The 24,683-nt window shown below is 43.0% G+C and overlaps 1 long non-coding RNA gene across 3 annotated transcripts; it reads right to left on the bottom strand.

The window, feature by feature from the left end:
• Positions 1–13,613: 13,613 nt before the first annotated feature.
• Positions 13,614–17,889, bottom strand: LOC136456065 (uncharacterized). Of its 3 annotated transcripts, none has more exons than XR_010759333.1 (7): positions 17,634–17,889; positions 16,942–17,056; positions 16,816–16,860; positions 16,619–16,667; positions 14,906–16,402; positions 14,658–14,820; positions 13,614–13,872 (listed from the first exon to the last, which is right to left on the bottom strand). It is a non-coding gene; the product is annotated as an uncharacterized lncRNA (long non-coding RNA). The 3 variants fall into 3 exon arrangements; XR_010759332.1 differs by having other exon boundaries at positions 14,658–16,187; positions 16,273–16,402; XR_010759331.1 differs by having other exon boundaries at positions 14,658–16,402.
• Positions 17,890–24,683: the final 6,794 nt, after the last annotated feature.

Genomic DNA, 24,683 nt, shown 5'->3' with positions numbered 1-24,683 from the left:
GCTTGGGGGCTTCTGGGCCCACGTGTCAGCCCTCAAGCTGACCTCCCTCGCCACCAAGAAGACTCAAGAAGGTGTGCCTAGGGGAGGCTGATCCAAGCTGACATAGCCTAACACTCAATGTGTTAGAACAGGCTAGCTAGACGATGCCTAGGGCTTCATTTGCTTCATGACACTACCATGGTCCATAGAGCATCACTACAAGACCCTCCTAGACTCTGATGCATGTAGACCATAGGCTGAACCCTCCAAACCACCATGTCCCTGACCTATCTTAATATATAAGGGATAAGATCGGATCCTAGAGGGGGGAAGACAATCCCAGATAGATCATTCCATTCCTCATCGATCCACTCTGGCTAGGCACACTACAAGGTTTTACCCCTGATGCAACGGCCTAAAAGCGTTGCAATATACCAAAAATAGTTGCAATAGACAAAATTGCAACACTTTTTTTTCATTCGCAGGCGTTGCCATAGTAACCGTGGCAAAAGGTTTGCCCAACGACTCATTTTGGTGTTGCAATAGGTTTTCCCCTATTGCAACACCAAGGACTGTTGTTGCAATGCCATGTAGTGTTGCAACCCATAGTATAGGCAACCATCGTGGGTGTTGCAATAGTTACTATTGCAACACACCTGGTGTTGCCAAAAATACCTATTGCCACGTACCCAAAGTGTGGCAATAGGTGCACTAGCAATGATATTGGGTGTTGCAATAGACCTTATTGCCACACATCAATAGCATTGCAATAGATGGACCCTCTATTGCCATGCTATCTCGATGGTTGCTATAGGTGGAACCCTCTATTGCCATGATAAATATTTGGTTGCTAGAGGTAGCCTCTCTGTTGCCACACTAAACATTGTGCTTGCTATAGGTGCAACCATCTATTGCCATGATAAATGTTTGGTTGCTAGAGCTTGCCTCTCTATTGCCACGATCAATATTGGTTGCTATACTTAGACCCTCTATTACCATGCTTACTATTGTGTTGCTACAGTTTGGAGACTATTGCAATGCCCACTGTTCCGTTGGTATGATATTTTTTGCAACACCGTTTGTTTGTTGCTATATCATATATTGCAACGCCAAATTATTATGTCAATAGTCCATATTGCAACGCTTTGGTTGCTTCAAACAATAATTGCATGCCAAACAATAAATGATGAAAGAAGCATTTAGACATCCATTAATGTAACACCTAAAATTCTACTGCAAATTAGCAATTAAATTCTTGCCCTATTTATACATTTTCTAGGTATTTCTAACATAGGCCAAATAATAAAAATTGTATAAATAAAATAAACTATAAGTTTAGAAACTTGTTTGTTGCATTCATGCCGAATCATATGGTTTTTGATTGAGTGTAGGGCTAGATGATTTGAAATCGAATTCAAAGCTTATTTGAATTTGGCTTAAAAATGGAAATGGAGAAAATAGAATTGAAAAAAAAGATTTGAGTTGAAAAGAATTTATCTTCTCTTTTTTTAGCCCAACCGAACCAGGCCGGCCTTCTTCCTCCCCCTTCCCAGCCTGCCTTGCCCGGCGTCGGCCCACTCGGCGGCTGCCCCGCACCGGCGCGTTGGCCCGTACCCCGCGTGGCCCAGCTTGCCGCCTGCGCGCACATTAGCTCGGTCGGCCTTCATCACCGAGCCACCGCCCGTTCCCTCTCTCGCTGCGCAACAGGACCAGCCCACCAGCGCAGCCCACCTCGGCACCGTGGCCCACAACGCCCACGCCGCCGCTCCCTCCCTTCTCTCTCCCACTGCGCAGTTGGTCCTGCCTGTCAGCCGCATGCGCCTGTCGTCTTCTTTCCTTTCTTCCCTGATGCTCTTTCCTTTTCTCTGCCCGTCAATGGCGTGACTCCGAATGGAAGGCCACCGGCGCTTGTATGGAAGGCGCTGAAACTGCCCCGCTCCCCTTCCTTGTACGCCGCAACCGCCCACCTATAAAGGCCAAGCCTCCCCTCTGCCCTTCCCCATCCCTTGCTCGCTGCCGTGAGCCACCGCCGCTGGCTAATCCCTCCGCTCGAGCACGTAACTCGGCGCTGACGTGCCCAGGAGATCCACCGCGACCCACTGAAGCCATAGGTACCTCCACTTCACGATTTTGGCCTCATTTTCCTTGGATTCCACCTCAACCGCACTCTCTCTCTCACCAGTTCGTGGCCGCCATCGATGACTCGCTTCGGAGCCTTCTAGACACCGCGACCACCATCGTCGGATTCCCGGTGAGCTCCTGACCATCCCCGTGCCCTCAGTTCTTGTTTTGGCGCCCTAGAAAGTCGTAGCCCAAGCTCCAGTTCGCATCGGCCATGGCGCCGCCGGCATCTTCTTCTTCCCCGGTGAGCCACCGCCCGGCCCTCACCCCTGCGCCGTTGGATCTAGCACGGATGGCCTAGATTAGAAACCAGTTGGATTTAAGTGGCCGGTCCACGGTGAGCCATGGACCCGTTCCACCCCACCGCGTTAGCACTGGTCCACCGCCATGTGGTGAACCGCACCAACCATGTGCTGCCGCATGTCACCCAGTCAACAGCAGGGTCAACCGTAGTCAAAGCCATGCCTGTTTTACAAAATAGCCCCTCGGTTTTTAGTGAATCAACCCGCAGTCCTGGTTAGTTCAAAATAATTATTTTTTGGTCCAGATTTTATTCGTTTAGAACCCTGTCATTTCCAGAAATAGTATGCCCGGTCCAAATTTCATTTAAATTCAGATTTTTAATTGTTTTAATTTGAAAATAGGTTAGTTTATTTACAGAATTGCCATTACATCTTATTTCATGCATAACTTTCACGTTTTAAGTCTGATTTGAGTGATTCTTTCGCTCATGTGTTCGTAGCAATGCGTAGAATAGATCTGTAAGCTTTTCAACATATATTTTCACTATTTGGTGTACTGTTCTAATGGAAGTCTATCTTGTATGCATGTAATGTTTGGAATGATGCTTGATTGATGATTGGATCACGATTAGAGGGTGAGCCATTTGAGGTGACTGAGGACCCCCAACAGGATCAGCAGTACTCCCAGGACAACTTTGAGGAAGGCAAGTGTACGAAAGGCCCCTTGTTACCTATGAACTACTACCACTTACATTCATGCATGTGTTTAATTTGAAATTGCCTTTAAGGACTTTACCTAGATGATTCCTTGTACCACATATCCTTGATACCTAGGTTTATTGGGTAGGCATTTTGGATAGATGCTACAGTGCTTAACATGAAGTAATTGTTAAACATGTTTAAAGGCTATATGCAATGTGATAAAATGGAACTTTTTAGCAATAGATAGGGGGCTGGAGTACGGGGTTGAGTACTCTAGTGCCTCTCCATAAGGACTTAATCCTAAAGTGACAACCCAGGAGGGATCGTACAACCTCGAGTGTCAAATGGCTCTGACTTTAACCTATTATCTAGTTTGTACTAGCTCATCTGTAGCTCTAGTAAGGGGTAAGAGGGTATCTTTCCTTTTTCTATTAGGGTGTGCATCGTGCTGCGATGCCCACGCGTGCCATTCCTTTGTAGCTATGACCTGTTAGTGCAACTAGCTAAGGGTTTCATAGTGAAACTCTGCCACACTTCCTAGGAAGATGTGTAGTGGGTCTTGCGAACCTCGGCATTGGGAATCATGGCTCGGTGGGTAAAGATGTACAATTTCTGTAGAAATAATTAACCTGTTATAACAGTCATGCTCACGGATATGAGCAGTCTGGATCCTTCAAGATTAGTGGTTACTGTGGATGATGGATGGATGGGTTATGAGATAAAGTTTGATGATACTTTAATACCACTTGGGAATTGGGTCTGTTCATTAAAGTAGTAATTCAGGTTGCTAAAAATTGATCAACTAAAATTGCGAACCGCAGTCAAATAGTGTCAAGCCTATTTGAGCCTCATAGATCCCTTTGTTATACTTGCTAAGCATGGTGAGCTTACACTTGCTTTACATCCAATGAAAATCCCGGATGGGTAACAGATAATGGATATGAAGAGTTTCTAGAGGATGTCCAGGACTACTAGGGAGACGTTCACCAGTTGGAGTCCCTATGGCAGTTGGGCTAGTTATTCCGCTGTGATTGTAATAATTTTGCCTTCGAGCAAACTTTGTATTAACTTTATGATGAGATATGCGATGTAATAAGTACTTTACTTTGATACTATTGCAATTTGTGATATATGTGTGTGTTTAGACATCCTAGGCGCACATATATGAGTACTTGGTTTTGCTTTGCAAAATTGGGTGCGTTACAAATTGATATCAGAGCTATAACTGACTGTAGGATGAACAACCTAGATAGAAATGGACGTTTTTAGGATTTCATTATCTTTATTTTACTACTTTTACTTTGCTATAAAATTTTTGCTTATATTCTGTTCTTTATCTGTTGCCAAAAATTATTTTGTTCTAATACTCAACCTTTTCATTCTTGTAGATGGCCCGTACCAAGCAGACCCCGCGCAAGAGGACCATCCTGATGCCCACTAGGAGGACCAGGTTCACTTTGGGCAAGTATGTCCTGACACACCTTGTGGAGGCTCTAAGGAACCAGGAGGAGGAATCACCTATGGAGGTGCCCATGGGGGAACCTCTGGAGGACTTGTTGGAGGATCCAATGGATGAAGAAACAGAAGAGGGACCCATGTTTGAGGGACCCATTGAGATAGAGGAGTCTGAGGGAGCTGGTGACCCTGATGATGGAGATGGTTCTGATGATTCTGATGCCGATGGAGGTGATGATGGTGGAGACGGTGGAGACGATGGGGACGATGACAATGATGATGATCACAATGCACCATTGGCTCAGGGATGGACTACGGAGATCCACTACGACTTGGAGGGTGATGGCTACTACCACCCTAGGCTTCTCGCACTTGTGCATCACTACCACCCCGGAGGCACTATACAGTACAGGATGGAGCATTGGACCCACCTTGACTACACCAGCTTCTAGGAGACAGAAGTGTACATCCGAGAGGGGACTCGGGTGCGCTACATCCACCGCGCCACCACTGCACGGCTCACACATGCAGCCATCATCAGGGATGCAGCTCGACAGGCGTTGATGGTCAACCACGACCGTCACTTCGACGACATCGCCTGGGAGGATGACCGCTATCTTCCCCGCCATCGGAGCGGACAGTCTACGTGCAACATCACTGCACCACTTGGAGAGGCGAACCTGAGGCTAAGGCCTACCCTGTTGTGCTTGGCTGAGACCCACACTGACTTGGATCAGGCCTTGGATGAGCTCGATGTCATGGGGAGGGCCTACATGCAGCTGGCACGTGAGAACGCTACACTGAAGCAGCAGCTAGGAGGTCCAGATGTGGAAGATTCAGGAGTACCCGCTCAGTCGCCCCCGAGGACCAGAGGAGAGTCTGGAGACCCCAGCACCAGCACCAACATCGACCCGTACCCATAGGAGAGTCTTAAAAAAATGTAATAAGCACGCGTAGCTACGCGAGAGAGTATTTAGTTTCTTTCTTTTAATGGTTGGACAAGTGTTAGTTGCATGGCTAGATGTTTATCATTATGAATAATGTTTGATTTGGATCTTTGATATGATTGTGATGACTTGTGGGCATGTCCACGGTCATTTAGTTAAGGTTAAGGTTTAAGGATATTATGAATAAATAGTTGGGTTTCGTTTTATCATGCTGTCCATGCTGTATCATTCGGAACAGTCTGTCTTTATCAGTCCATATCTCGTAATCTAGATACTCAAAGGTCATGAAATTTTTATGGAGATAAGTAGACTTCAACATCTTTCTTTTGGCTCTGGAATCACCTCAATAGCTATTATAAATTGTGAGATACAGCTGTTGTAAGTTGAGGTTTCTGCGCTGTCAGGATTCTGGAACAGTACTGCTTTTCGTTTGTATTTGACTAAGTAAACATCAGAATCTGAAAAAGTGTTCTAAACAAAAGTTGTAGAGAATTTCATAAGATTTCCAGAAAGGTATGCTACGCAGTCATATGATAAGCAGAGAGTGAGATATGCTCGTTTTACAGCACAGCTGTTATCCAACTTGCTGGAAAAGTTCAGAACAAATATCTTCTTGCATACCCTACATATATCTCTTGTCTACACCTACTCTTGTTACACCAGTATCTTGTAAGAGTTATATGCTTGGACATGTGAGACTTATATGATGCCTTTACAGATGGTGAACACCAGGAGGAACAACCAGGGAGGCGAGGAACCGCTGCCACCACCCCAGTCACCATGGAGCAGCTGATGATGATGCAGACCCAGTTGCTTCAACAGATGGCCCAGAACATGCAGAACATGGGGCAAGGGAATGGGAATGCACCCCCTCATGTCAGAGATAAGAGGGGAGAGTTTCTGAAAGGACACCCACCTGTATTCAAGTACTCTGCCGATCCACTCCAAGCTGATGATTGGCTATGTGCCATTGAGACGCAACTGGAGATTGCCCAATGTGATGATAGGGAGAAAGTTTTATATGCTTTTGGACAGTTGCAGGGAGCTGCACAGGATTGGTGGGACTCATTCCGCTTCGGCCACACCGAAGCTAATCCCATCACTTGGGTTGAGTTCCGCAGTGCCTTTCGCACTCACCATGTACCTGCGGGACTGATAAAGCTGAAGAAGAAGGAGTTCTTGGCTCTCAAGTAGGGGAGCATGACTATTGCTGAATATCATGACAAATTTATACAATTGTCACGGTATGCACCTACTGAGGTAGACGAGGATGGAAAGAGGCAGGAGCTGTTTATGGAGGGCTTAAATGATGGTCTCCAATACCAGCTGTTGTCCCATACCTTTGCTAACTTCCAGCAACTGGTGGACAAAGCTTTAGTGATTGAGAACAAGCGCCGCCAGATGGAGGACAAGAAGAGGAAATTTCAAGGATAGCAATCTAGGAGCAACTCTCGCTTCTGTACCAACCCTCAATAAACTCAACCTCAGCAGCGCTATCAAGGTTAGACAGGTCCCAACCGCAACCAGCAGCAGCAGCGTGCACAGCAGTACAAGGCACTAGCTCAGCGCCAATAGCAACCCAACAATGTACCAGTGAGGAATAATGCCCCCAATGCTCCATAGAGGAATGGCGCACCAAAAGCGCCAAATGCAGTTAATGACAACAAGTGCTTCAATTGTGGAGAGCCAGGACATTACTCCAATAGATGTCCCAAGAAGATGGCTAACTCACAGCAGAATTACGTTTGGGGAAAGGTGAACCATGTTACTGCTAAAACAGCTCAGGAGGCATCGGATGTGGTGATCGGTATGTTTCTGGTCAACTCAAACTCAGCTACAGTACTTTTTGATTTTGGTGCTTCGCATTCCTTCATAGCATATACATTCATAAAGAAGCATGGTATTCCAGTAAGTGTTATGAAGAAACACATGTTAGTAAGCTCAACGGGTGGGGTAATGAAAGCAGAGTGGATATGCTTAGCTGCTAGTCTCAGCATAAGGGGGGTAGAATTTCAAGCAAATCTTGTAGTCATAAATTCCACTAGTATCGATGTCATCTTGGGTATGGATTGGCTAAGGATGCAAAAAGCAGTTATTAATTGTGGTAATAGTTCTATGAATCTTATCACTTCAACTAGAGAAGAAGTGGTGTATGTGACAACTCAGTCAGCTGCAGAAATCTGTCGGGTTAATCAGTTGGAAGGCACAACCATAGAAGATATAAGGATAGTAAATGAGTACCCGGATGTCTTCCCTAAGGAATTGCTAGGTATGCCACCTGACCGAGACATCGAGTTTATAATTGAACTTTTACCTGGAACTGCACCCATTGCTAAGAGACCCTATAGAATGGGAGTGAATGAATTAGCAGAACTTAAGAAACAATTAAGGGAATTGTTAGACAAGGGTTATGTTCAACCTAGTTTATCACCTTGGGGTGCACCAGTACTGTTTGTAGAAAAGAAGGATGGTACACAAAGGATGTGCATAGACTACAGGTCATTTAATGAGGTCACAATAAAGAACAAGTACCCATTACCTAGAATTGATGACCTATTTGACCAATTGAAAGGGGCTTGTGTGTTTTCCAAGATTGACCTTCGATCTAGATACCATTAGTTGAGGATAAGGCGTACTGACATCCCCAAGACCACCTTTGTGACCCGTTATAGACTGTATGAGTTCACAGTCATGTCTTTTGGTCTAACAAATGCACCTACCTACTTCATGTATCTGATGAACAAAGTGTTCATGGAGTACCTTGACAAGTTTGTCGTCGTGTTCATTGATGACATACTAGTGTATTCTAAGAATGAAGAAGAGCATGAAGAACATTTGAGATTGGTGTTGCAGAAGCTTAGAGAACATCAACTTTATGCCAAGTTCAGCAAATGTGAGTTTTGGCTAAAAGAAGTATCTTTCCTTGGTCACATAATCTCTAATGGAAGAGTAGCAGTAGATCCCAAGAAGGTTAGAGATGTGTTGAGTTGGAAGCCACCTAAAGATGTTAGTGAGATTCGGAGTTTTCTGGGTATGGCTGGGTATTATAGGAGATTCATTGAGGGATTCTCTAAGTTAGCCAAGCCCATGACTGCGTTGTTAGAGAAGAATGCCAAATTTGTATGGACTAAGCAATGCCAGGACAGTTTTGAGGAGTTGAAGAAGAGACTGACTTCTGCTCCAGTGCTCATCTTACCTAATCTCACCAAAAGTTTCTCTATCTATTGTGATGCCTCATGGCAAGGTCTAGGAGGTGTTCTTATGCAAGAAGGCAGAGTTGTTTCCTATGCATCCAGACAGTGGAGAAAACATGAGTTAAATTATCCGACCCATGATCTGAAATTGGCAGTTGTGGTGCATGCTCTTAAGATTTGGAGACACTACTTGATTGGTCATAAGTGTGAGATTTATACAGACCATAAGAGTCTAAAGTATATATTCACGCAGTCAGATCTGAATCTGAGGCAGCGTAGATGGCTCAAGTTAATCAAGGATTATGAGTTGGATATCCACTATCACCTAGGAAAGGCTAATGTTGTAGCAGATGCCTTGAGTAGAAGGAGTTATGTGAACATGGCCTATACAACTCAACTACCTGAAGAGTTGTGTGAGGAGTTCAAATACTTGAATTTGGGTATTGTGGCCAACACCATGGAGTTAGAGGTAGAATCCACTCTGGAACAAGAGATTCGTAAGGGACAGCTGGGTGATGAGAGGATCAAGGATATTGCAGAGCGTATAGTGATTGGTAAAGCCCTAGGATTCCATATGGATGATCAAGGGACAGTATGGTTTGGTAAAAGGATTTGTGTGCTAGAAGTAAAATCTATTAGGGAGTCTATCTTGAGGGAAGCTCATGACTCAGCCTATTCCATACACCCAGGAAGTACTAAGATGTATCTTGATCTTAAAGAGAGATACTAGTGGTATGGACTAAAGAGAGATGTAGCTGAACATGTGGCTATATGTGATACGTGCCAAAGAGTGAAAGCAGAACATCAGAGGCCAGCAGGTTTACTACAGCCTATGAAGATACCCAAGTGGAAATGGGAAGAAGTTGGAATGGACTTTATAGTTGGATTACCCCATACATAGAGAGGATTTGACTCTATCTAGGTGATTGTTGACCGTCTGACAAAAGTGGCCCATTTCATTCCGGTCAAGGTAACTTATTCGAGTGCAAAGTTAGCAGAGTTATATATGGAAAGGATTGTATGTTTACATGGTGTACCAAAGAAGATTGTTTCGGATAGGGGTACATAGTTCACATCACATTTTTGGCAGAAATTGCATGAGTCAATGGATACGAAGTTGAACTTTAGCTCAGCTTACCATCCTCAAACAGATGGACAGACCAAGAGAACAAATCAGCTCTTAGAGGATATGCTGAGAGCTTGTGCTCTGTAGTATGGGACAAGTTGGGATAAGAGTTTACCTTATGCTGGATTCTCCTATAATAATAGCTACCAAAAGAGTCTTAAGATGGCACCGTTTGAGGCATAGTATGGCAGGAAGTGCAGAACACCATTGTTTTGGAATCAAACGGGGGAAAGCTAAGTCTTTGGACCAGATGTTTTGCAACTGGCAGAAAAACAAGTGCAAACAATTAGGCAAAACCTAAAGGTTGCACAGTCCCGATAGAAAAGCTATGCGGACACAAGAAAAAGAGATTTGGCATTTGAAATTGGTGACTTTGTCTATCTCAAAGTTTCACCTATGAAAGGAGTAAAGAGATTCCATACCAAGGGAAAGTTGTCACCCAGGTATGTGGGACCATTCAAGATCATCAATAGGAGAGGAGAAGTTGCTTACTAGTTAGAGTTACCGGAGCAGCTCTCAGGTGTTCATGATGTTTTCCATGTGTCACAACTTAAGAAATGTTTGAGACTACCTAAGGTACAACTACCTTTGGAAGAACTAGATATCTAAGGGGATCTATCATACAAAGAATATCTAGTAAGAATCCTAGAAACAGCGGAGAGAATCACAAGGAGCAAAATAATAAGAATGTGCAAGGTTTAGTGGAACAGACACTCAGTGGATGAGGCAACTTGGGAAAGAGAGGAAGATCTAAGAACTGACTATCCCAATCTCTTTGAACCATCCGAATCTCGACGATGAGATTCATCTTAAGGGGGGTAGGTTTGTAACACCCAAAATTCTACTGTAAATTAGCCATTAAATTCTTGCCCTATTTATACATTTTCTAGGTATTTCTAACATAGGCCAAATAATAAACATTGTATAAATAAAATAAACTATAAGTTTAGAAACTTGTTTGTTGCATTCATGCCGAATCATATGGTTTTTGATTGAGTGTAGGGCTAGATGATTTGAAATCGAATTCAAAGCTTATTTGAATTTGGCTTAAAAATGGAAATGGAGAAAATAGAATTGAAAAAAAAAGATTTGAGTTGAAAAGAATTTATCTTCTCTTTTTTTTCAGCCCAAGCGAACTAGGCCGGCCTTCTTCCTCCCCCTTCCCGGCCTGCCTTGCCCGGCGTCGGCCCACTCGGTGGCTGCCCTGCACCGGCGCGCTAGCCCACACCCCGCATGGCCCAGGTTGCCGTCCGCGCGTGCATCAGCTTGGCCGGCCTTCATCGCCGAGCCACCGCCCGTTCCCTCTCTCACTACGCAACTGGACCAGCCTACCAGCACAGCCCACCTTCGCACCACGGCCCGCAACGCCCATGCCGCCGCTCCCTCCCTTCTCTCTCCTACTGCGCAGCTGGTCCCGCCTGTCAGCCGCATGCACCCATTGTCTTCTTTGCTTTCTTCCCCAATGCTCTTTCCTTTTCTCTGCCCGTCAATGGCGTGGCTCCGAATGGAAGGCCACCGTCGCCCGTATGGAAGGCGCCAAAACTGCCCCACTCCCCTTCCTTGTACGCCGTAGCCGCCCACCTATAAAGGCCGAGCCTCCCCTCTGCCCTTCCCCATCCCCTGCTCGCTGCCGTGACCCACCGCCGCCGGCTAATCCCTCCGCCTGAGCGCGTAACTCGACGCCGACGTGCCCAAGAGATCCACCGCGACCCACCGAAGCCGTAGGTACCTCCACTTTGCGATTTTGGCCTGGTTTTCCTCGGATTTCCACCTCAATCATGCTCTCTCTCTCTAGTTCGCGGCCGCCATCGACGACTCGCTTCGAAGCCATCCAGACGTCGTGACCACCATCGTCGGATTCCCGGTGAGCTCCTGACCGTCCCCGTGCCCTCAGTTCTTGTTTTGGCGCCCTAAAAAGCCGTAGCCCAAGCTCTAGTTCGCACCGGCCATGGCACCGCTGGCATCTTCTTCTTCCTCGGTGAGCCACCGCCCGACCCTCACCCCTGTGCCGTTGGATCTAGCACGGATGGCCTAGATTAGAAACCAGTTGGATTTAAGTGGCCAGTCCACGGTGAGCCATGGACCCATTCCACCCCACCGTGTCAGCACTGGTCCACCGCCACGTGGTGAACCGCACCAACCATGTGCTGCCACGTGTCACCCAGTCAACAGCAGGGTCAACCATAGTCAAAGCCGCGCCTGTTTTACAAAATAGCCCCTCGGTTTTTAGTGAATCAACCTGCAGTCCTGGTTAGTTCAAAATAATTATTTTTCATTCCTAATTTTATTCGTTTAGGACCCTGTCATTTCCAGAAATAGTATGCCCGGTCCAAATTTCATTTAAATTCAGATTTTTAATTGTTTTAATTCGAAAATAGGTTAGTTTATTTACAGAATTGCCATTACATCTTATTTCATGCATAACTTTCATGTTTTAAGTCTGATTTGAGTGATTCTTTCGCTCATGTGTTCGTAGCAATGCGTAGAATAGATCTGTAAGCTTTTCAACATATGTTTTCACTGTTTGGTGTACTGTTCTAATGGAAGTCTATCTTGTATGCATGTAATGTTTGGAATGATGCTTGATTGATGATTGGATCACGATTAGAGGGTGAGCCATTTGAGGTGACTGAGGACCCCCAGCAGGATCAACAGTACTCCCTGGATGACTTTGAGGAAGGCAAGTGTACCAAAGGCCCCTTGTTACCTATGAACTACTACCACTTACATTCATGCATGTGTTTAATTTGAAATTGCCTTTAAGGACTTTACCTAGATGATTCCTTGTACCACATATCCTTGATACCTGGGTTTATTGGGTAGGCATTTTGGATAGATGCTGCAGCGCTTAACATGAAGTAATTGTTAAACATGTTTAAAGGCTATATGCAATATGATAAAATGAAACTTTTTAGCAATAGATAGGGGGCTAGAGTACGGGGTTGAGTACTCTAGTGCCTCTCCATAAGGACTTAATCCTAAAGCGGCAACCCAGAAGGGACCGTACAACCCCGAGTGTCAAATGGCTCTGACTTTAACCTATTATCTAGTTTGTACTAGCTCGTCTATAGCTCCAGTAAGGGGTAAGAGGGTATCTTTCCTTTTTCTGTTAGGGTGTGCATCGTGCTGCGATGCCCACGCATGCCATTCCTTTGTAGCTATGACCTGTTAGTGCAACTAGCTAAGGGTTTCATAGTGAAACTCTGCCACACTTCCTAGGAAGAGGTGTAGTGGGTCTCGTGAACCCTGGCATTGGGAATCATGGCTCAGTGGGTAAAGATGTACAATTTCTGCAGAAATAATTAACCTATTATAACAGCCGTGCTCACGGATACGAGCGGTCTGGATCCTTCAAGATTAGTGGTTACTATGGATGATGGATGGATGGGTTATGAGATAAAGTTTGATGATACTTTAATACCACTTGGGAATTGGGTCTGTTCATTAAAGTAGTAATTCAGGTTTCTAAAAATTGATCAACTAAAATTGCGAACCACAGTCAAACAGTGTCAAGCCTATTTGAGCCTCATAGATCCCTTTGTTATACTTGTTAAGCATGGTGAGCTTACACTTGCTTTGCATCCAATGAAAATCCCGGATGGGTAACATATAATGGATATGAAGAGTTTCCGGAGGATGTCCAGGACTACTAGGGAGACGTTCACCAGTTGGAGTCCCTGTGGCAGTTGGGCTAGTTATTCCGCTGTGATTGTAATAATTTTGCCTTCGAGCAAACTTTGTATTAACTTTATGATGAGATATGCGATGTAATAAGTACTTTACTTTGATACTATTGCAATTTGTGATATATGTGTGTGTTTGGACATCCTGGGCGCACATATATGAGTACTTGGTTTTGCTTTGCAAAATTGGGTGCGACAATTAATACAAAATATGCTTTGTTCATACAAATCTTTAATGAAACCATCCAATGTCAAACTTAGTCGATAACACACGCACAGCTGAAACACATAAGGTATCCGACACACACTTGCTAGTTTCAACGCATCAAAATGTAATGAACTATGTCTAACACTTGTAAGAATGGTTGGATTGACGTTGACCGTCCCATCACTTGTGCACTCCACTCGAACTCAATCTTGGTCCTAAAAAAATGAAAAAATCAGTAACATTGGTATATTATGTGACCTCAAATTAAGTTTGGGTTGTGCTGACAGAGATTTTCCTTTTCTACTGCACAAGTTCAGTAGGTAAGTATATAGTTTCAGTTTTTAGCATGGTACACAGAAGCATAGATAGGGTAAGTTTTTAAACATTCAATTAGACAAAACTTTATGTTTGTTCAGACAAGACAGTTTGTAGAATGGGCTGCACCCTAATCTAGTCAGATTTCTGAAGTTGGTCAGAGAATGCCAATGCATTTATATTTAGAATACAAAATAGATTATTTTGGTTATACATTCAAAATGATGCAAACATTATATTTTAGAAAGAACGGATTGCATAAAGGCCAAACATTACATCATTAATCATGAACCCTATCTTCATGGTGAAACAAAGGCCAATAGATTTTTTTGCTTTGCCAGCTCCAATCTAATTCCAATGATGTAATTTGCTAAGAAATAGTAATGAATTATTTTTGAGTTGGTTCTTTTCAGAGATGTGAATGTGAGAAACATGACAAAGGAATATAGGTAGTCAGAGAAATAATCTGAGCAAAAGTACAGAAGTTATAGCATATAAACAATATATCTAGTATTTCTCATTTATGATTTTTTAAAAATAATTCTTGAAGACTAGAATTTCTTGACCAACTTTAATAGAAATGAAGGAAAAATAATTTCCTTTAGTAATTCCATCGAACAGGTTGTACACACAAGCACTACAATATGAGACGTAGATGTAGTATGTGCAGGTTGCATGCATTTACCATGTCTGGGATGTAGTCAACGGCGTCCTGTGTTCCGAAGCTCCTCATCAGTTAGCTGTGAGTTTAATACCCTCCCTAGCTATATAATTTATATTTACTTAGTGAGACCTAGTTGTTCAACTCTTGCACCTCCAAAGTCACAGGCATAATGTGCAGCCATAACCTGAAAAGTATAGGTCAATTTGCAATGTTTTGGAGTAGAAATTCTTTCAATATAGCACAAAAGATACACAAAATCTATCCATAACCTGTGCCATAGTACTCTCTTGTGCTCCAAGAAAATTCTTTTCAAGGCACATTGATAATGGAAACTTCATCTTTTATGGAGTTGATAGAAGTGATCCACATCAAAAAAATTCTTTGAATGAGCTGCAGCCAGAAAATAGATACAAAAAAATAGTTCTAGCTCAACAGGAGAACACGAAATATATAGTTTCAAACTCCAGAGGCACCTTGAGTCCTTCCAAACAGGGTTCACTTCAAGATGTGAGATGACAAGAGTAGCATTAAGAATCTTTCAACTGCAATGGCATCACATATCTAAACAAAATAAAAAAAGAGTTGGCTGATCTAAAGCCCGGATTAAGTAAACCATCTCATGTCTGCAAAATCATGGATACTATCAGTAATTAGAAGAGCATACCACCATTCTTTGTTTGTTCAATCTACCATCAAGAAATTTTTGTCGTGCCTTTGAGGAACAATTTTTTTGACCAAATGATCATACGATCGAATAGTCAAGAGTTGTTTGCGATATTATATTGTGATAGGACTTTTCTTCCAACAACTATCACAACAGTTTTGTGGACCATACATAAAGCATTAGCTTGCTATCTCAAATGGCTCATGTTGAGCTGACATGGAGGGGGTAGCTCCTGTGAGCGGCATGTAATTTGGGCAGAAAACCATGTTGTTTTTATGCTCTGTACATAAACCTCTTTTCCCTATCTTAATAAAAGGTAGAGCTCTTGCTAGTTCATTCAAAAAAATGGCTCATGTTTGGGACATAACTGTGAGTTCGATCTTCTAGGCTTCTAACTAACTATATGGAAGTTTAAGGTAGTCAAGATGAATAAAGGAACTGTATAATCATAGTTCTAACTATGCAATTTTCTTATACCTCTTAGCACGAACCATGTGTTTCATGCAGCAATCAGAAGGCAATCCAACTAATTATCGTAAATATTCCTACATATATGTTTTCTTGCTAGATAGTGGAGTTAATTGTGAATTACCATGCAACAGAGACCTTCATTGATTGTATATATCACTTCAGTAGTTATCGGTCAAAACAACAAAGCTGCACATATATTTTGCATCAAATAAATTGATCAACAAGTAATTAATTTGTTTTGAGATTTTACCCCCAAACAAAATTAGTAGGCATGGAAAATGGACCATACAAAATTATTTTGATTTTATATTGTCCCATATTGATTCATCACCCCTTGTTGTCAGCATTTTTGAAATGTTTCGACCAATGTGGTGTGGCAACTACCATTTCCTGCCAAGTCAAGTGACATAATAAACCTGTGAAGCAGGTCAAAGCATTTGGCATTAGGCTTCTAGCATGGACATCAAAGGACTATTGTTCAGGAAATGGAAATAAACAAACCTTGCATATATACACACCTCTATGTAACCGAGGTTCTCCAGATCGAGCTCCTCCATGATCAAGGATGCATACTCCTTAGCCTGCTCCTTGAGCTTCAATAGCTTTTTGACGACACACTCAAAACGATCGGCTGGGAAAAATAAAAACTTTTTAGGCTGACCACAGACTCAAGATCAAATCTAATTACCTACCGCACAGTGAAATTACATGCATAATTCACCCTATCGAAGTGATAGTTATGACAAAACTCTACAAGTAATACTGACATGTTACTTTCAATTAGTGTACTACTAACTCAGTAACTCAGTTGACTATTAATCAAGTGGGCTCAACTTGGTTTGATTACCTCTTGCAGTTCCTCCCTCATGATCCTACCATCCACTTCGAAGTCCACCCTGAATAGAAATGGATTTGTTTGAGGCCAAGAACACAAGCAAGGAACACCACTAGTTGCAACAGAAAAAGTAGAGGAAGAAATTAGTGCAGAATTGCATGGGGGTGTTGCACACATGTCAAAGAAGAATTGCATACAAGAACACTTACTTTCTTTTCCCTTCCAAGTGTACCAAAGAAGCTCTAAATCATTGTCTGTATGTACACCTCAAAATGATTAATAATTAACATACAAAATGGACCAAACTGTCTTAGTTCAGTACTTCAGTTTCTTACCTTCAGAATGCCCAAAGAAACATCAAGCAAGCACAAGAGTAGATACATGACATCCCACCATGTCATTCGGAGGCTGTTTGCCAACGCTGACTTCATCTTGTCCCTTCTGCTCTTCCTGGAGAGAAGAAAGGAACAAAAGGATTACACAAGAAGTAGATCCAATACCCATTAAAAAGAAACACATCTTCAGAGGAGGTTACTACAGCATGGGTTTTTGGTACGTCATAGAGGTACAAGAAAACAAATGAAAATTTGGCCTACAACTAACAGGCCACCAGCCACACATCCACGATATTCTCATAGTGGACGCTACTTAGCTCCTCCTTGATCTACTTGGGGCCATCGTAAACAGTGGAAAACATGACCTCCAGGGCAAAGGACACAGATCATTGTTGGGGTGCTTCAAACCTTGATGCCGTGATTGTGGGGGCAAGCTAGGGCGGCAGCGATGCGTGACGGCGATGGAGCCCAGGCGAAGATCGGGTACCAGGGGAGGCGCGCATGACTAGGGAGGAGATCGCTTGTGGAGCTGATTGAGAGGGCGTCTTCCTTTTTTCAGATGTTATTGGTAAGTTTTCTTTTTTGCCAGAGGAGAGTTCATGTGAGGAACATCCGCGAGGGCCGGGTGAAGCAAAGGCATGGGGAAGTTTTTCACAGATGTACGGGAGCGAGAGGGTTTGGTGTCGCATGACCTTGTTGCCGTTGTCGTCGAAGCGGTACTCAATGACCTTCTTGGGGCCATTCTCGTCGGGCCCAATGACGACACGGGGAGGGAGGAGGAAGTCGAGGTCACCACCATCGTCCTCCTCGAGCTTCCCCACTAGATCGTCCTCCTCAGGGACAGACGCCGCGCCATCCTGCAAGGGAACCCGAGGGGGGAGGCCGCCATGATGATGGCCAGGCGCAGCAACGACAGCTCTGGGAGGCTGAGCCAGTGGTGGTGGGGGCTAGAGGGAGGGGTGGGGGTGGGGCCACTACACCTCCCCATCCACGAGAGAGGTCAACTGCATGGAGGGATCTAGGGAGGGAGGCATGGTCGGAGGTGGAGGAGGGAGGCATGGTCGGTTTTGCTGATGGAGGAGTCGTGTCCATCGCGGTAGTCGGTGGAGGGAGGAGATGAGGGCACGGTGGTCGGTGGACGAGGAGGAGATTGGGGCACAACAGCGACTGAGGAGATGCGGTCTGTGGTGGAGAAAATGGCCTGTGGTGGATGAGATTGCGGAGACGTGGATGAGATTTGGGGCGTGGGTGCGGGATGAGATTACGAAGATACCCTTAAAAAATATAGGGATTTGAGGAGGAGGATGGGTAGTAGCGTCAATTAACTATGTGAAATTTTTGGGCTGATGCCATTGGACCGAAGAAGGAGGCAGGGGGCCAAACTGAATTTAGCCCAGCGCCTGAAAAGCTTATGTGAAGCAACTTTTTTTAAAATAAGAAATTAAGGCACCTTTGTGAAGCAACTTGTACATAAACTAAATTAAATATGATGAATACATTTTTCAAATGTAATAGGCAACATATAAGTTGTCGTGTAGGAGTTTGAATAATTTCTAAGTAGATTTGGTATTTTCTATCATTTAATTGACTTTCTATGTCTTTATTGAAAGTAATCCTAAGTTGAACTATGTGTCCCTCCAATAAGATTCGAAAAATTGCACAAAAATATTTTTTTAGGTTCATATGTTCCATTACAGACCATGTATTAGAGATGGAGAAAAATTATGTTGTCTTCTAAAGACAATTCAAAATTTTATCTCCAAATTAGCACATAATAATTACAATAATATCTAAATTTGATCAAAAAATTCTACAAATTGATGTGGCAACATATTTTTGGTTCATAACTAAGCTTGTAAAAAAATTAAGTATTTTGATAAAGTTGGAGCATACATTGTTCACAAATGGAGACATCTCTCACATAGTTCGTAGTAACTCAAGTCAAATTTTGAGATTTAAGTAGCACTTTATATGTTTGAACTCATATTCACCTCAAAATTGGATAGAACCTTATAATTACCATGACATTAGAAAATATGAAGTTATGTTACCAATTGTTATGCAAAAAACATGTTTTATCTATTCTTTTTTTTGGAAGAAAAGAAGCTAGAAATTGTATACATAGAATAAACCATCCTCACATCATCTAAAGCCATCCATCCATGGGTGAGGGGCACGGCATGGTGGCCGGACAGCACCCCAGTTGCGGGCAATGTGTACATGGACGACGCCCAACATCTATTTGAGGAGATGCTTGCAAGGTAATTAATTTGCTGCAGTTCTTGAATGTTCTCGTATGCCCGCCTATAATATCCGGTAACAAAACAAATAGAACAAGGAACAAGGACCAAGGAACAAATAGATTAGTACTTCTATATAGGAAGAGTCGAAGACACAAGCGCTTCTCCGACGTCGCCTGAAACCTCTAGTGGTGGCGATGCATAGGCGCCGAAGGCAAGACCAGCGACAAGGCAGAGCACATCATGGTGCCAAAGGCGTCGCCGCCTGGCAGTTGCGTGTTTGTCATGACACAAGTGGGGCAAATAGAATTTTTTAAATAAAAAATAGGGAAAACAAAAATAGAAAAGCAAATATAATACTTGAAACCAAAAATCATGAAAAAAGAGAGTAAAATGGAAAAATCTAGAAAAAAGAGAGAAAAACATGCAAAATCTAGGATTTGATCATGGAACCTCCTAGCTAGGAACCACCACACTTACCACTGAGCTACATGTTCTTTGGTTTAGATTTATGGTATTTAATAGTTTTTAACACAATTTGTTGCACTATTGCTTCCATGGCAACCCTTGGGCAAGGACGCCACATCACCCAGCCACTTGCCCGCCATGTCACCCGGCCACCAGCCGCGCCCACTAGAAATTGGGAAAAAAATTAAAAGATGCGCGGTAAATGCGCCAGAGCTTTTTTTTCCTAGGATCCACGGGAGGGCAGGAAGGCAGCCAGGAGGTTTCCTGTGCAAGAAAAATTATAGAAATTTTAATGAAACTAAAATTCAGGCTGAATAAATTATCTTGTAAAAGTTTCAAAAACTTTGAAACTGATTTACTATTTTTTTCTTTTTCCCTACCTAGCACAACACTATTGTAGAAAGCACAACACTATTATAGAAAGCCTAGAAGATGATTTCTTTATTTAAATACTTATCTTTTGTTCAACAGTAATATGTTTCTAGATTTTTTGTTGAAAACTATCGCATTGTCCGGGATAATGAATAGCTGGAGTTGGTCTTTAAACTGTTATACTCATATTTGTTTTCTATTATAAGCACAAATATCAGCATGCTAGACAATTTTTTGTTTTATGAAATTATCATGGATGATACGGATGGTGATCATCCATGTTGAAAAATGAAGTGAATTAGCCATCTTCATCATGTAAACAAGTAATATAAAGTTTGCTTAATGTCGAACACACCTCAGTACCCTAGTGGTAGATGAGGGTTTGCTTGTACTTTAGTTCCTAGGATCAAATCCTTCGTGGAGCATTTTTTGTTAATAGAATATATTATTAAAAAATGTGTGGAGTATTTTGTCTATTACAACCATTTTTGGTATATTGCAACACTTTTAGGTTGTTGCATCTGGAGTAGTCTACTGCGTGGAGCATTTTGTCTATTACAACCATTTTTGGTACATTGCAACACTTTTAGGCTGTTGCATCAGAGCGGGTCCCACTGGCTGGATTCCCACGCAGCTAGTATTTGCTCTTGTGTAGGTGTGAATGAAATGGTGCAGTGAGCGGCGCAGGCCGCGGGGCTGGTGACATGGTCCGGCCAGTCCTATGCCTCCACGTCGGTACGGTGGACCCCGTGGTCAGCGACGAAGATAGAACCGCTTGCCACGCATGTCATCACATGTTCGTTCTTTTTCTTTTTTTCCTTCTAGAATTTTTATGAACTTCTACAATTTTGAAATAGTAGATAATTTCTAATGGAAAAGTCATCAAAAACAAAGTTGTAGAACCCACCGAGATCTATAATTTCAGTTTTGGTCCTTTCTCCATCTGACTTTGTTTCAACAATTCAAAATTTGAATTTTAAAATATAAGAATACAAATAGAATTTTGGGATAGTAAACGATTTCAAATGAAAACGTTATCAACAACTAAGTTGTAGAAATCATAAAGATCTATAACTTTTATTTTGGTCATTTCTTTATCCGACTTTGTTTGAATAATTCAAAAATTGAATTTCAAAATATAAGAGCTTTAAACATATTTTTGGGACAGTTAATGATTTCAAATGAAAAAGTCATCAACAACAAAGTTGTATAACCCAATGTGTTCTACAACTCTTGTATTGGTAATTTCTCCATCCGACAAAATGTTAGTATACACTGTTCACAATTGGGTACATTCTTCATATTAATCACTAACAACTATGTGAGAGATGTATCAATTTGTGAACAATGTCTATTGCCACCTTGTTAAAATCATTTGAGTTTTTTATATGGTGATTAGATAACAAAAACATGTTACCATGCAAAATTGTAGAATTTTCTGACAAAATTTAGAATTATTACAATTATTTGATCTTAAATTAGGAATAGAAGGATGAATTATCCCTAGCAAACAAATGTTTTTCCCTAACAACTCTGTGATATGGGATAGAGTGAAATGTATGACTATAAATATGTTCTTTGTAATTTTTTTGACTCCTATTGGAGGTACGCACAGTTCAATTTGGAATTACTTTCGGTAAGCACGCAGAAATTTATTTAAAAGATAGAAAATATCAAATGAGTTCCAATTTTTTTGAAACTCCTACACAACAACATATACATAGGCTATTGCTTGTTAAAAAAGTTTTAGAAATACCAACTATTAAGAATAGAAATACCAGCTATTCATGTGTTCTTTATTCCAAATCAGTTCATCTAACTGGACGGAATTAGTACTTGGAAGAAAATTCCCCCAACTTGGCACAAACACTTGTTGTAGCCTGGTGATTAGAATTCCTTGGTTCCTTGTCGAGGTCTTGGGTTCGAGTCTCAACTAAGGAATAATTTTTTTTCTGATTTAATTTCTCTATTCTCTCACTAACATGTTAAGAACAATGCATGCCGAAGTAAGTCACAAACAATGAAGTGGTGTGGTGGTATGGTGCGCTTGGCTTTAGTCTGAGGTCTTGGGTTCAATTCCCTTGGCCAGTATCTTTTTTTGCCCTTTTCACGTCAATTCCCTTGGCAGATGGGCTCCAGCTTGCAGCTGGCGCCAGCAGGCCTGCTCGGACCAGGCTCAAGCGTGCAGCCTAGCCCATATTTTTTCGGTTTTGAATTTCAAATGATTGGACCAAACATGTATAAGGAAACATGCTAGAAAAAATCACAAACACAACCATGATGTGGTGGTAAGACATGCTCATCTTTAGTGGTAGGTCATGGGTTTGAATTCTCCTCACCCCCATTTTTTGGTATATTATTCAGAAATGCATGGAGCATTTTGTCTATGGCAACCATTTTTGGTATATTGCAACACTTTTAGGCTGTTGCATCAGGGGTAGTCTAATGCGTGGAGTATTTTGTCTATTGCAACCATTTTTGGTATATTGCAACACTTTTAGGCCGTTGCATCAGGGGTAGTCTATATCAACACAAAAAAATCATGGCAATATTAACGTGATATTGCGTCCATTTAGGATTGTAGCTGCAATAAGTACTTAACAAGTGCACTGCCATAAAAGATTATTACAACCCTAGAAAACCGTGGAAATAGGAACATGCTATTGCATCCATTCAGAAATCTTGTTGCAATAACCACCCTAGCAATTGCAACACCATGGAACATTATTGTAACCCATAATAACTGTAGCAATAGTTACAAGCAAAAGCAACCAAATCTAATATAGTTGCAATAACACCAAGTAATTGCAACGAAAACCAATACTATTGCAACTCAAAAATGCCATTACAATAATGCCAACTAATTGCAACACAATTCTTAAATGGTTGCAGTAGCACAAGCCTGTTGCAATGACAAACCACACATATTGCAACAAATTTAGTCTGTTGCATTATCAGCACATATTGCAACCATTTTTTGAAAAGGTTGCAATACCCACCTATGGCAACCAAATTAGTGGTGTTGCAATCATGTGCCGTGGCATTAGAGGTAGAATCTTGTAGTGGCACTAATAGTAGAGCAACCTAGAGAGGGGCGCCGAGAGCTCCTCCACCGCACCCGTTGTCTTCCTCCACTCCAATGAGGGGAAGGCTCCATCGGTGGCAAGGCAACCTCAGGATTAGCACCGAGCCAACCCCCTACCAAATCTATCTCTACCTCATGTACACTCTATTGTAACTCCCTAATTTTGGGTGCTCTTGAGTATAAGGATCATCAGCTGCTGGATGTAGCGCATCAATTGGCCTGAACCAGGATAAGCCATTGCATCCTCTCTATGATTCTTGTGTTCCTGAGTCCACCTGAGCCACCAAAGACACGTACTCTGACACCGACTAGAACAACAATGCTTGTCGTGGTTCTGACCCCACGACAGCTAGCACACCAGGTAGGGGGTAGCGTCAACTGTGATTTAGGCTCTATGGTGGCCAGAGACACCTGCCTTATCACTAGAGCAAGCAGCACTGCCCTAGACGGTGGTGTCCACTTCCCTAGGGAGTTCATCACAGCCGATGCCTTCACTCGAGTCTAGGTGCTCAACTTTGGGACCCTAGCCTACATCACCGACTACTACAACAAGTTTCATCCACCCATGGGGGCCATGCTAGTGGGCGCTAGTCCTCACTACCACTCTCTCTGCTAGGTCTTGAGAGAGCAAGGCTCCTAGTCCTGGTTTAGCAGATCCGTCATGACTTAAGCCTCTGTCCAGCCCTGATGAGCTGGCACCAGAAGCCACACACGATGGTAGGCGATCAACTCTTGGGCAAACATCGCATGTGCGGTAGCATGCCCTACCATCTCCTTGCATGGAAGCACCCCACGAAGGAAGAACAATGTGGCAAAGGAGCTGACATGCGAACTCGGCAAACAGCTAAGTCCTCATGCTTCAAAATCCTTTATCATTCATTCCTCGCTCTCTAGATCATCATTGGGAGGGAGACGCTTTTGAGCCATGGGCCTTCTCACCAAGGCCTCATGGTCGAGGGGCAGAACCGCCCTGTCCTTCCTCTCAAGACCACCAAACGGGATAAGCCAACACCCTAACACCAAACAGGCATGTCCTAGGCCAATGGAGCTAACAGGAGGAGATAGGCGCTGGGGATGCTCCCCACTGAGACGAATGGGGGATGAAGTGAAAATGACAATGAAAGCATGAAATTCAGCATGAGAGTGCACCCCTAGCGTACCATTGTTCAAAGGGGCAAGCCCCCAAAATTACAGCAACAAGTTTTACAACTAAATTCTTGCACAAATCACGAGGAAGATGGTGGAGTTTGTCAGGGTTAGAACCATCGCAACACCTTTTCGTATGGCGCACCTGACAACCCAAGGGATGTGTGCCACATGGGAGCACACCCGCTTGGTGAGGTTGAGAGGTTTGGCCCACCTCGGACACCTCTGCCTCTGCCTGTAGCTCATGCCATAGGCGGTTGCACTCCTCGTTCATCTTCTTCGCCTCCTCCTCCAAAATGATGACCTTGCCATGCTCATCCACAAGCTCTGCTCGCTGCCCTACACTGTTCAAAAGGGAAGGACTAAGTTCATGGTGAGTGAGAGTGGGAGGCCCTGCCTTAGAAGCAAGTGAAAGAAGGAAGAGGGAGGAC

The sequence above is a fragment of the Miscanthus floridulus genome, chromosome 6 (assembly GCF_019320115.1).
Source record: "Miscanthus floridulus cultivar M001 chromosome 6, ASM1932011v1, whole genome shotgun sequence".
Taxonomy (NCBI): domain Eukaryota; kingdom Viridiplantae; phylum Streptophyta; class Magnoliopsida; order Poales; family Poaceae; genus Miscanthus; species Miscanthus floridulus.
The sequence above is the reverse complement of the archived record's forward strand: the minus strand, read 5'-3'. Positions and strand labels throughout refer to the sequence as shown.